The sequence below is a fragment of the Amaranthus tricolor genome, chromosome 5, assembly GCF_026212465.1.
Source record: "Amaranthus tricolor cultivar Red isolate AtriRed21 chromosome 5, ASM2621246v1, whole genome shotgun sequence".
Taxonomy (NCBI): Eukaryota; Viridiplantae; Streptophyta; class Magnoliopsida; order Caryophyllales; family Amaranthaceae; genus Amaranthus; species Amaranthus tricolor.
Window position 1 is genome coordinate 21,846,515 of NC_080051.1, and position 12,536 is coordinate 21,859,050.

Genomic DNA, 12,536 nt, shown 5'->3' on the forward strand with positions numbered 1-12,536 from the left:
ATTTTTTTTTTTTTCACTTTCGCTGTTACTAACAGCGACTCTACCCGAAGCTAGGTTTAGGTGTACGGAAGCTTATTTTGGGACATAAGTTTTCCCCAATCTTATATTTAGAATTAAGTAGATAAATAATCTCATTTTTTTCAATCTTTCTACGTACTACTATATAAAAGTTGCGCAAGTCTTATATGAACATATCACTCTAAAACTATAAAAAATAATCGCTTATAATAAGTGATCATTTAAGATAATAAGTACACATTGGATAATCTCAATAAAGATGTTCTCACTGTGAGATCATCTCATTTGAATATCAACAAGTCTTGCAAGCAATCGTCTCATATTAAGCCCAATAGGTCAACTATATATAATTAATCATTTTAATGTTTGTATTGATCATTTTAATTTTTAACGTTGAAATTGAATACTTTAAAAAAATTGATTTTTTTAAGGTTATAAACTTATAGGTAGAAATTAATCACTTTAATGTCAAAATTGATCACTTTTAGATCAACATTGAAATTTTTTTTATTGATTGCTTTTAAACAAGGTTTTTTGGATCGAGATTTTGCGTAGGATCGTTGAGGAAGTAGGATCGAAATCGTTAGAATTGGATCGTGGAATCGTGTGATCTTACAAATATGCATTAATATGCTTTAGATAACTAATTATCAAATATATTTGTTTATTTTTAAAGTTTTAAAGTGTAAATAAAAACTCATTTGACTTGAATTATTAGGTTTGAAATTTAAATAAAAATACTTTTAATAATAATTTTAAATTACGAATAAAAAAAACTTGAATTTGGGCTAGCCTATTAATACCCACCTCATAATAAGGTGGTGAGGCAATCTTTTGTGAGGTTTTGCGAAGTAATATATTGACTATAGTTTTTAAATAACAAAAACTAATATTGTTATGCTTAACTTGTGCAAATAAACAATGTCATACATTCATAAATAAGTTACATAGATGTGTAATTCACATGTTTCTAAGAGTTTTCAGATAAGTCATACTTCTATATGAACAACTCTAATAATATAAAATAATTATAATTTTTATATGTCTTGCATGGCACATACATATAAGTAGTAGTTAGAGATGAAAAAAATAAAATTATTTGAGTTTCCATCAAATATGGGTATGAATTATTGTGTAACGGGTAGATATGCGTATGAATTTGGTGAGTAGTGAGTGGATATGGGTATAAAAAGTTTAACTTGCCATGGGTAATGGATAAGTGGTGGGTATGAAATCTTACCGGCTTCTACAGGTGTTCATTCGGGTCATCGGGTCGGTTTCCGACGGGAGTAATTCGGCTCGGTTGGTTTTCGAATCGGTAAATTTTCGGTTGTATACAACAACGGGTCATACTCGGGTCAGATCAGTTAGTTACGGGTCGGTTTAACAACGGTTGTTCGCATTATCGGGTTCAAACCGGTTTGTTATCGGTTGAAATTCGAGTCGCGTGTCAATCGAGCTCGGGTTGTCATCGGTCTTACATTAGTTCGGTTTTTTCGGGCACAAATCGGGTTCGAGCTTTATTTTTCGAGTAGTTATCGGTTACGGACAACTGTTGATCGGGTCAATATCGAAATAAGTTAATAGTCGGGTTTTTAATTGATGTATGCTCATTTTATGGCAGATCAATTTATTTCAATTAGTATATATATATATATATATATATATATATATATATATATATATATATATATATATATATATATATATATATATATATATTATATATATATATATATATATATATATATATATATGAGACTATTATTTAATAATGCATCATGTTGCTACTTTTGATAATTGATTGAATATTAAAACTCGATTTGTTTGAATGAATAAGAATAATCTAAACTATCTCATAGGCTATTAGTTACGTACTTAGACTTATTAGCTTTATTGAGTACTCTAAAGGCTAAACTAATAGTCTCTCCAATTCAGAGTAATTATCTCGATTTCTTTTTAGGCTTGTAATTAACTTATTAGAAATTTAGAATATATTACTAGAGGGAGAATTTATGCAAATTCCAAATGAGACATTTGTTTTTAATTAGAGGGAGTATAAGCTATTAGAATATACATTACTCTATTACACTAATAATCGATTGTATTTCTAAGTTTGATAATTAAAACTTATTATATATAATAAAGTGAATTAGATTAATCAAGTAATCATAACCATTTTATATGATATCATGTATTTATACTTATCAGTGACCTTGAATACTTTAAAATAATAAATCTATTACACTAATAATTGATCGTATTTAATTTAAAGCTTAATAATGTTCGGAACTAGACCTATTGGAGTGAATGAAACTAATACAAACTATCTTATAGAGTTATAGAGTTATAGTTACAGACTATCATTGACAGTTAACTCAATGTTATTACTGATCTTAGGGCTGGCAAAAGCTGACCCAACCTGCTAACCTGATCTGAAACTGATCCAAAATTAGCGGGTTTGGGTTTAGATTTTTGACCCAATTAATTAAATGGGTCAACCCAACTTGATCTGTTTATTAAATGGGTTAGGTTAAGGTTGAATATTTAAACCCGAAAAAAACCTGTTTAACCCATTTATTAAATTGGTCAATCAGGTCAGGTCGACCAATATTTTAACCCATTTATTAACCCATTGAAAATTTTGTAAATTCAGTTTTATTACTACTCATCCTAACTTACTCTAATGTAAAGATCAGTTAACAAGGGATTTCTTATTTCTAATTCTCAAAATACTACATTTTTGGAGTACTTTCCAAAAAAAAACATTGTTGTAGAGATTAGTGAAAGCACAATATCCCACATCGGTCAAGAAAAAAGTGCAAGGTAATGCTATGCATATAAATAACAAAACCTGCTTCTCTTTATTCTCACGCTACCATGCAGTGAGCACAAAGCGAACTATTCTTTCGCCTTTTACTAAAGAATACCATGTGCTCGCTTCATTAAGTGGCATACGTTTATTTCTGGAGGAAGCCTTTATAGGTTATTAATAATCGATCGTAATTCAAAGTTTATTTATTGTAATTTGATCTATTATAGTAAATGAAACTAGTACCCCATCTTTTTTGTTACTTTGAATTAAATAGCCTAAATTATACAATTTGATCAAATTCAATAATAAAAATATTTAATATTTGATATAAAATATTTATATACTCAAATAAATTATTTTAGATAACTAATTGTCCAATTTGATGAATATATTACTCAATTGATACATTACTTATTCTAAGTCGTTCATCTTTGTATATAGACGTGTGAGATCTTACTAATTGTCCAATTTTTGTAATGTGCTTATTAGTTTATAATTGATTTTAATATCATGGGGAATCTTATTTATTTATATATAATCTTGTTTACAATGTTTCAATATTAGAAATTAGTTTTCAAATATTCAAAAAATCATAATTAGAAAATTGAAATTGGACCTGTTGGCCTCTTAAGGTTTTGATGATGACTTTACTTTTAAATAAACAAACATATTTTAGAGATTGTTTTGTAGGTATATATCCGATTTAATGTGAATCGTTGATGAATCCTATGACTTGATTCGTGAAAGAAGTACATGTCTCAAATATCCAAGAAGTTGGGAAATTGCTCTTGAAGACAGTTTACTGTTCCTAGAGTTGAAGTTCTGACGAATGTTGTAGATGGAGACAGTGTGTTGTTCCTCACGATACAGGTCCGAAGAAGACATTGACTGGAAGATTACGAAAATTATATTTTCTGTTTTTGGTTAATGTAAAAGGTTAAAATTTAATTAGTTGCTTAATTAAATTTATTTATTAATTGGCAAAATATTTTTTAATTCGCCTAAAAACATGGAGAAGATCAATTCCTTGTTTATCTCCTATAAACTCGGATATCAAAGGGACTTGTTCTACACTTTGAATTTGTCTCCTACAATTTAGGATCTTCCTTAAACCATGATGTTTTTAACCGTACATGTGTACAGCAGTTACATTCCACTTCTAAACTTCAACTAACTTCCCGTTTTCTTTGGGAGCAAGTAAGTTTGTGGAAGTCGTGGGATATGTGCATTTCGTGGAGAACATGGGCTGAGTGCACTGTCTGCTGTTCCTCCTTATAAAAGAGGGAAATTACGGTTCAGTATGTATGGATGGTTAAATAAAAAATGTTGCATTGAGAGAGTCCATCTAAGGGAGAATTAATTGAGAAAAATATTCTAAGTTTTAAATGCCAATTAATTTATAATATTTTTCTTAAGCAACTATTTATTTTTGATCTTAATGAGAATTGGCCTTGTAAAGGGTAATTGAGTGTTTTGTTGTAATTAGACTTATGGGAAGTCTAAGGGAATAGAGAATAGAATCGAGAAAAGAGAAAGAGAAGGAGAGAAGAGAAGAGAAGAGAAGAGAAGAGAAGTAGGCCTAAGTAGAGAAGCTTTGAGTAAAGCGTTTAGAGAATTGAGAAGCTTCAAGTGAAGCAAAACATTGTTTTGTGTAATTGTAACTAATTGCCTAAACATAGTGAGAATTTTGAAATCCCGGGGGGTCGTGGTTTTTCCTTTTGATTAGGCCCAAAAGGTTTCCACGTAAAATTCTTGTCTCCTTTTATTATTCTTCGTTTCGTTTTTTAAAGGTTTAAGTTTTGTTCTTTACTCGATATAATTCCGCAAAAAGTTGAGCAAAAAATTCTTAAACTAACAACACAACAATTCACCCCCCCTCTTGTTGCATTCGATCATCCATTAGTATTTCTACAATTGGTATCAGAGCCCTGTTCCTCATTTAATCAGGAAACCCTGAGAGCAGTATCCTGTTCCCTGGAAAGATGTTGAAGATGAACGAGCGCATGGAAGAGGGGTACTCCACACAAAGGCCACCCATGTTCGATGGGAAATTCTATACTTACTGGAAAAATAGAATGGAAATCTTCATAAAGGCTGAAAACTACCAAGTATGGAGAGTTATCGAAATTGGAGACTTTGAGGTGACGACCATCAATTCCAATAACGAAGTAATTCCAAAGCCAATCACGGAATATGAAAAGGAAGATTTTCAAAAGATGGAGATGAACGCCCTTGCTATCAAGTTACTTCACTGTGGGCTTGGTCCAAATGAGCACAATCGAATTATGGGTTGCAAAACCGCAAAGCAGATTTGGGACCTGCTCGAAGTTACCCATGAAGGTACAAGTGAAGTAAAAAGATCCAAGATTGACTTGCTTATGTCGAAGTATGAAAGATTCGTCATGGAACCTAGGGAAAGCATTCAAGAAATGTTCACTAGGTTCACAAATATTACGAATGAGTTAGTCTCTCTTGGAAGAATTATTCCCGTTGATGAACAAGTAAGAAAAGTGCTTAGGAGTCTTCCTCAAGACGAACGCTGGAGAGCAAAGGTTACAGCCATCCAGGAGTCCAAAGATTTCACCAAGTTCAATTTGGAAGAGCTGGCTGGTTCCCTAATGACCCATGAATTGCATTTGGGAACAGCTGACAGTTCCCGAAACAAAGGACTGGCTCTAGCAGCTGATGATAGCGATGAATCAGAAACTGGTGAAGAGGAAGCAGCACTGTTGGCTCGAAAATTCAAAAAATTCTTCAGGAACAGAAGGTATGGTAATCAAAGGAATAACAAAGAGAAGGGAACACCGAACTTGAAGACAAACTTTGAATGCCATAAGTGTGGAAGCACTGAACACTTCATCAAGGATTGCCCTCAATGGAAAAATGAGAAGGGCAAGGGAAAAGCAAGAGAAGTTGGAAGACTATATAAGAAGGGAAACTTCAAAACAGATTTTAGAAAAGCAATGATAGCAGCTTGGGGAGATACGGAGAGCGAGGCTGAGACAGAAGCTACAATGGAAGAGGAAACAGCAAACCTATGTCTCATGGCATCTCATGAAGATTCTAAAGAAAAAGAGGTAACGTCTTCTGGTCCATCCCCTAAATATCAGTTCAACATAAGTAAGAATAAATTAATCAAATTACTGTTAGAGACACAAGACAAACTAGATGAAAAAGCAGCTAAGTGTCTCCAGTTAGAGAAAGATCTTAACTTAAGTAAAGATCATATCTCATATCTTAATTCCTTTAGAATCGATGTGCAAAGTAGATTTTTTGATTTATTAGATAAGAATATCATTTTAAAAGAACAGTTGGAAAAATTAAAACAGGAATTTGACACTCTTAATATTGAATTAAATCAAAGCAAATTGTTAGGATTAAAATCGGTTGAAAATGATAAAATCACTCATGAGTTTAGCACGAAAGTCCAAGAATTGAAATTAAAATTAGAATTAAGTGATAAGGAAAATAAATTCCTAAAAGATCAAATTAACTTAAGAGGAAAAGGGAAAATCAAAGAAATTCCCAAATGGATTCTTAATGCTAAAGCCAAGAGTAAAGAAGGACTAGGCTTTATTAAGAATGATAAAAAGAAAAAGGTATACGTAGATCTCCCTAGTAATAAAATCTGTTCCTTTTGTGGTAGAAGTGGACACCTAAAACACCAATGTATAAAAAGGGAACAGCATATCAAAGCAAATAAAAATTATGTCGAAAACATATGGATTGAGAAACATGATTCAAATGTAATCGACAGGGAACCCAAGGCTAACTGGGTTCCTGCACCTAACCATTAGTTTGCTTTGCAGGATCAAGTGAGGGGGAACAACTCATGGTATCTCGACAGTGGGTGTTCCAAGCACATGACGGGTGACAAATCAAAATTTCTCTCACTTGAAGCCTATGATGGGGGAACAGTAACCTTCGGTGACAACATGAAGGGTGAGATAATCGCCAAAGGAAAGGTTGGAAGGTCTAGTTCCCATGCCATTGATAATGTATTTTTAGTCGAGAATTTAAAACACAATTTGTTAAGTATTTCTCAATTTTGTGACAAAGGTAACTCTGTTAAGTTTACTTCTGAAAAATGTATAATTTCTAGGAACAGCACAGGAGACCCTGTGCTGGAGGGAATCAGAAAAGGGAACACCTATGTTGTGGACCTGGACACTGTTCCCAGAAACAGTCTAACGTGTTTAAGTGTTATTGAAGAAGACCCACTTCTTTGGCACAAGCGTCTAGGTCATGCTAGCTATTCATTGATTAACACTTTAAGATCAAAAGACCTAGTAAGAGGATTACCTGCAATAAAATTTCTTAAAAATGAAGTTTGTGATCCTTGTGCTAAAGGGAAACAAGTGAGGTCATCCTTTAAATCTAAAAACGTTGTGACTACCACTAGACCATTAGAATTAATTCATATGGATTTATGTGGACCAATGAGAACACAAAGCCGTAGTGGCAAAAAGTATGTATTTGTTGTTGTTGATGATTATAGTAGATTCACGTGGACCTTATTTTTGGCAAGCAAAGATGAAGCTTTTGATGAGTTTGTTTCCTTTGCTAATAAAACACAAAAATCTACTAATAATCAAATCGTTCACATTAGGTCTGATCATGGAAAAGAGTTTGAAAATTCAAACTTCATGAATTATTGCAATGAACATGGCATAAATCACAATTTTTCCGCACCTAGAACACCACAACAAAATGGTGTGGTAGAAAGGAAAAATAGGACCTTAGAAGAAATGGCAAGGACCATGTTGATTGCTAGTGGTCTACCTAGGAATTTTTGGGCAGAAGCCGTTAATACTGCATGCTATATATTGAATCGTGTTCTTATAAGACCAATCACTTCAAAGACACCTTATGAATTGCTCAAAGGTGTTAAACCAAATATTTCCTATTTTCGTATATTTGGATGCAAATGTTTTGTACATGTGAATGGAAAACGAAACATAGGTAAATTTGATGAAAGAAGTGATGAGGCAGTATTTCTAGGTTATTCATCACAAAGCAAAGCTTACAGAGTTTACAATAAGAGAACAATGTGTGTAGAGGAGTCTGTTCACATAATCTTTGATGAAACTAACTTTTCAACAAGTGAACAGGAAACAAGTAATATTAAAATAGGTCTTGCAAACTTGGAAGATGATGATGAAGGAATTAAAGTGCAAGATCATGGAACAGCGAGTGAACAGTCGATGCAAGAAGAGGCAGAAGAAACTGATCAAATCCAGGAACTGCCAGTACAACAGGATCAGCAGACTGTTCCCAATCCAGCTGTTCCCACAGATGAACAGAATGATCCAGCAGATGAACAGAATGTCAATCAAGTTGCTGAACAAGAACATGCTACTGTTCCTTCAAGAGAATTTGTGCCTAAACCTTGGAAATATCAAAGATATCATCCTCTTGACTCAATTGTAAGTGATATAAATAAGGGAACACAAACTAGATCTCAATTGAGAAACTTTTGTGCACACTTTGCGTTCCTTTCATCACTTGAACCTAAAAATCACGAGGAAGCTTTGAAGGATTCCGATTGGATAGTTGCCATGCAAGATGAATTAAATGAGTTTGAAAGAAATAAAGTATGGCACTTGGAACCCAAACCGAAAAACAAGAAAGTTATTGGTTTGAAATGGGTATTTCGGAACAAGCTTGATGAGCATGGAATAATTGTTAGAAATAAAGCTAGACTCGTGGTTAAAGGTTATAATCAACAAGAAGGTATTGATTACACTGAGACTTTTGCTCCAGTAGCAAGGTTAGAGGCTATCCGAATCTTAATTTCTTTTGCTGCATTTATGAATTTTAAATTATATCAAATGGATGTGAAATGTGCTTTTTTGAATGGTTATCTTGATGAAGAAGTTTTTGTGGAACAACCCCCAGGTTTTGAAAATACCTCTTGTCCTAATCATGTCTACAAGCTTGACAAAGCCCTATATGGCTTGAAGCAAGCTCCTAGACAATGGTACGAAAGACTTTCAAAGTTTTTGATTCAAAATAACTTTGTAAGAGGAAAAATCGACAAAACCTTGTTCTTTAAGAATAAAGGTTCTAATATTTTAGTTGTTCAAATTTATGTTGATGATATTATTTTTGGTGCTACTAATGATCTGTTATGTAAAGAATTTGCTAACCTTATGGGTACAGAATTTGAAATGAGCATGATGGGAGAATTAAATTTCTTTCTTGGTTTGCAAATTAAACAAACTGAAAATGGTATTTTTATTCATCAACAAAAATACATTAAAGAACTTCTTAAGAAATATGGACTAAATAATGCAAAAACCAATCATACACCTATGGCTACCAATGTTAGACTAGATGAAGACCGAAATGGAACTAACATAGATCAAACAATGTATAGAGGCATGATAGGTTCTTTATTGTATCTAACTGCAAGTAGACCTGATATTTCTTTTAGTGTTGGTTTATGTGCTAGATTTCAATCAAGTCCTAAAGAATCACATCTCACGGCAGTAAAGAGAATTTTGAGATATTTGAAGGGAACAGACGACTTGTCCCTATTTTATCCTAAAAGTGATGTTTATGATTTAAAACGTTTTAGTGATGCAGATTATGCAGGTGATCTTGTTAATAGAAAAAGTACATCAGGTATGGTACAATATCTTGGCTCATGTTTAGTTTCATGGAGTTCCAAGAAACAAAACACAGTTGCATTATCCACTGCAGAAGCTGAATACGTAGCAGCAGCAGCCTGCTGTTCCCAAATGCTTTGGATAAAACAGCAACTTAGAGATTTTGGTATTAAAGTAGAATGCATTCCTATTTATTGTGATAATACTAGTGCCATATGTATATCTAAAGATCCAGTGCATCATTCACGTGTTAAACATATACATATTAGACATCATTTTCTTAAGGATAATGTGGAACACAAAAACATTGTATTAAAGCATGTTAACACTAATGAACAAGTTGCAGATATTCTGACCAAACCACTTCCTAGGGAACAATATGAAAAAATGAGATTGGAACTTGGTATGATCAAGCTCCACTAAAGTTAGTTGCATATATTTCCCATTGAAGCATCATGAAAATGAAGAGGTCAGGAATCAATCTCAATATCTTGATTGAAAATCAATTATTGCATGGATCAGGTAAACACATAATAAAGTTTGTACTATGAATGTTCTTACGTTTGCATGTTGTTAATTCGAACAGACCAAAGCAATATGTTCATTATTTTCTTCATAATAATTCATAAAATCATAATTAATTTCCTTATTTCCTATTTTATATTTTATCCATATTCAATATTTTTATACGGCCAAACCGTTTGACAACTTTTGGGAAAACGGTTCCTCTTCAAGTAATGCAAAGCAATAAAGAGATGGGACTTGGAGGAGTAACCGTCACTTCAATCATTTAAAAACCCCTGCCTCACGTCACCTTCTCAAACCTTCTCTCAAAAATCAGGCAAGAAAACTCCAAAATCCTGTATGCCCGATCAACCAAAACCACTAAGGGTAGTACTTCCACCTCCATTACTGCAGGACGCACCACCAACACCAACTGAAACTACACAAGAATCACAAAAATGTCAACAGGTGGTTCATCTTCTAGAGTAGTTAAGCGATCGAAGCATGTTGATCCAAATAGCGCAGAAGAAGTTTCAAAGGAGATGACTGTAGGGTTCGGGTTGGACAAATATTGGTATGATTCTACAAACTTTCCTAGATTGCATGAGATTTTACAGTATCAAGAATGGGAATTGTTAATGTCAAATTTCAGTTGCAATTCAATTTTTCCAAACCTAATGAGAGAATTTATTGTAAATTTCTCTAATGATGGCGGTATGTGTACTAGTGTTGTTAAAACTGTTAAAATTGAATTTAACAGCGCATTATTAGGGGAATGGTTTAATGTTCCCAATGTTGGTTTTGATACATATCATATTGGGTCAAAGATTGCATTTTCTGGCATTAATGAACGCACAATTTTAAAATTTTTAGGAGTTGATCAAAAGGGGAAGATCAGTCACAATGTTCTGTCCCCTATGCATAAATTGTTGTACAATGTTGCTCGCAGATTTATTTTACCACGAAACTCAAAACGTAGTCAAGTGAGTTTGCGTGATGCCACCTTGATTTACTGCATGGAAAAACATATTAAAATAAATTTTCCTTCATTGATGATCTCTCATTTATCAGACTGCATTGAAAAGAAAAGTTTCATTGGTTATGGAGGGTTGTTAACATGGATTTTTAGGAAGTTTGAGGTCCCATTGGAAGGGTTGGAGTTCCCAATGGGTCCCAATATGAAAATTGGTGCTAAATGTTTACAAAATTTGCATTTGAAATTGAATGATGAGGGAGTATTGATGCATGAGGGGGTTGTAGAAGTTGAATCTGAAGATGAAGGGGCTGAAGAGGTTGAAGAAGAAAAGGAGGCAGAGGAGAAAAAGGAGGAAAAAGAGAATGAGGAAGAAAAGGAACAAGATCCTGTTCCCTCTGAAAATATTGAAAAATCTGAGAAAGAGGAACAGGATGGAGCTGTAAGTAAGGGGGAAAAGGAAAAGAAAAAGGAAGCCTTGGATGAAAATGTCCCTCACAATCTATGTAGTGATTCCAGCGATGAAGAGATTGTGTTGGCTATGAGGAAAAAGGCTAAGTCAATGCAAAGGAAGAGTAGGAGGTTGGCTTCGAAACGCAAGGCTACTTTGGTTGATGAAACACCATCTGACACCATCCCTGAGCCCACACCTGATGAACCTACCTCTCCCAAGCCAGCCAATTCACCACCACATCAAATTCCATCACCACCACCATCACCTATCCCGTGTACACCACCACCACAATCACACACTTCACCCAATATTGGCTGTACTAACTTTGACTCTGTTCCTGCAGTTTCCTTACATTCCATACTCTCCAAGCTCCTTGATCTACAGTCTCATTTCATTGCTTTTCAAGCTGAAATTCGTGTCTCACTTGCTTCTATTGTGGATCAGCTAAACCAAATGGAACAACGCCTTGGTGCCAAGCTGGACACAGTGGAGGTGCAGACTGAATTCATTGATGAAGAAGAGACTGACCCTTGATCCCTCTGCTCAAAAATTTAATGATTTGTTGGCTGTATGACTTAACAAACAATTTCTCTTTTTGCCTTGTACCATCTGCGGTACATGGTTATTGTAACTTTGAACAATTGCTACTTTTCTTTGTTTTTTATTTTTATGGTCTGTGACAATTAACTCTATGCAGGTTTAATCATTGTTCATAGCACTTGCTTTTATTATTGTTGTTTGTTGTTTTCATCACTAACAAATCTATATGGTTTGTGCTGAGATTTGATAACTCCCACTTCTTTTTGATTGATGACAAAAGGGGGAAGATTATGCACAAACTTAACAGGAGCAGTGAATACACAGTTACATATCTTGTTGATTTATATTGATTCTTATGAATGATATGTGTGCTGCTGTGTTTATGCTAGTTTAGTGATCATCTGTGTTGCTAAGTTTGTTGAAGTTCTCATGAAGTCCTCATGAATATTTGATTCTGTGAAAATACTTAATGAGTTATGTTTATTATTATTAGGTTTATTATAGTTCTATTATGTTAGCTTATATTATGTTAGTTTTATTATATTAGGTTATTATGTTATGTTAGTCTTTATCTATTTCCGTTTAACTTAGTTTATTTCATTTAGGTTTTAAGTTAATTTA

The 12,536-nt window shown here is 33.5% G+C and overlaps 1 non-coding gene across 1 annotated transcript; it reads left to right on the forward strand.

Moving 5' to 3' along the window:
* Window positions 1–2,894: 2,894 nt before the first annotated feature.
* Window positions 2,895–3,009, forward strand: LOC130814366 (U5 spliceosomal RNA). The gene has a single exon (XR_009042393.1). It is a non-coding gene; the product is annotated as a U5 spliceosomal RNA (small nuclear RNA).
* Window positions 3,010–12,536: the final 9,527 nt, after the last annotated feature.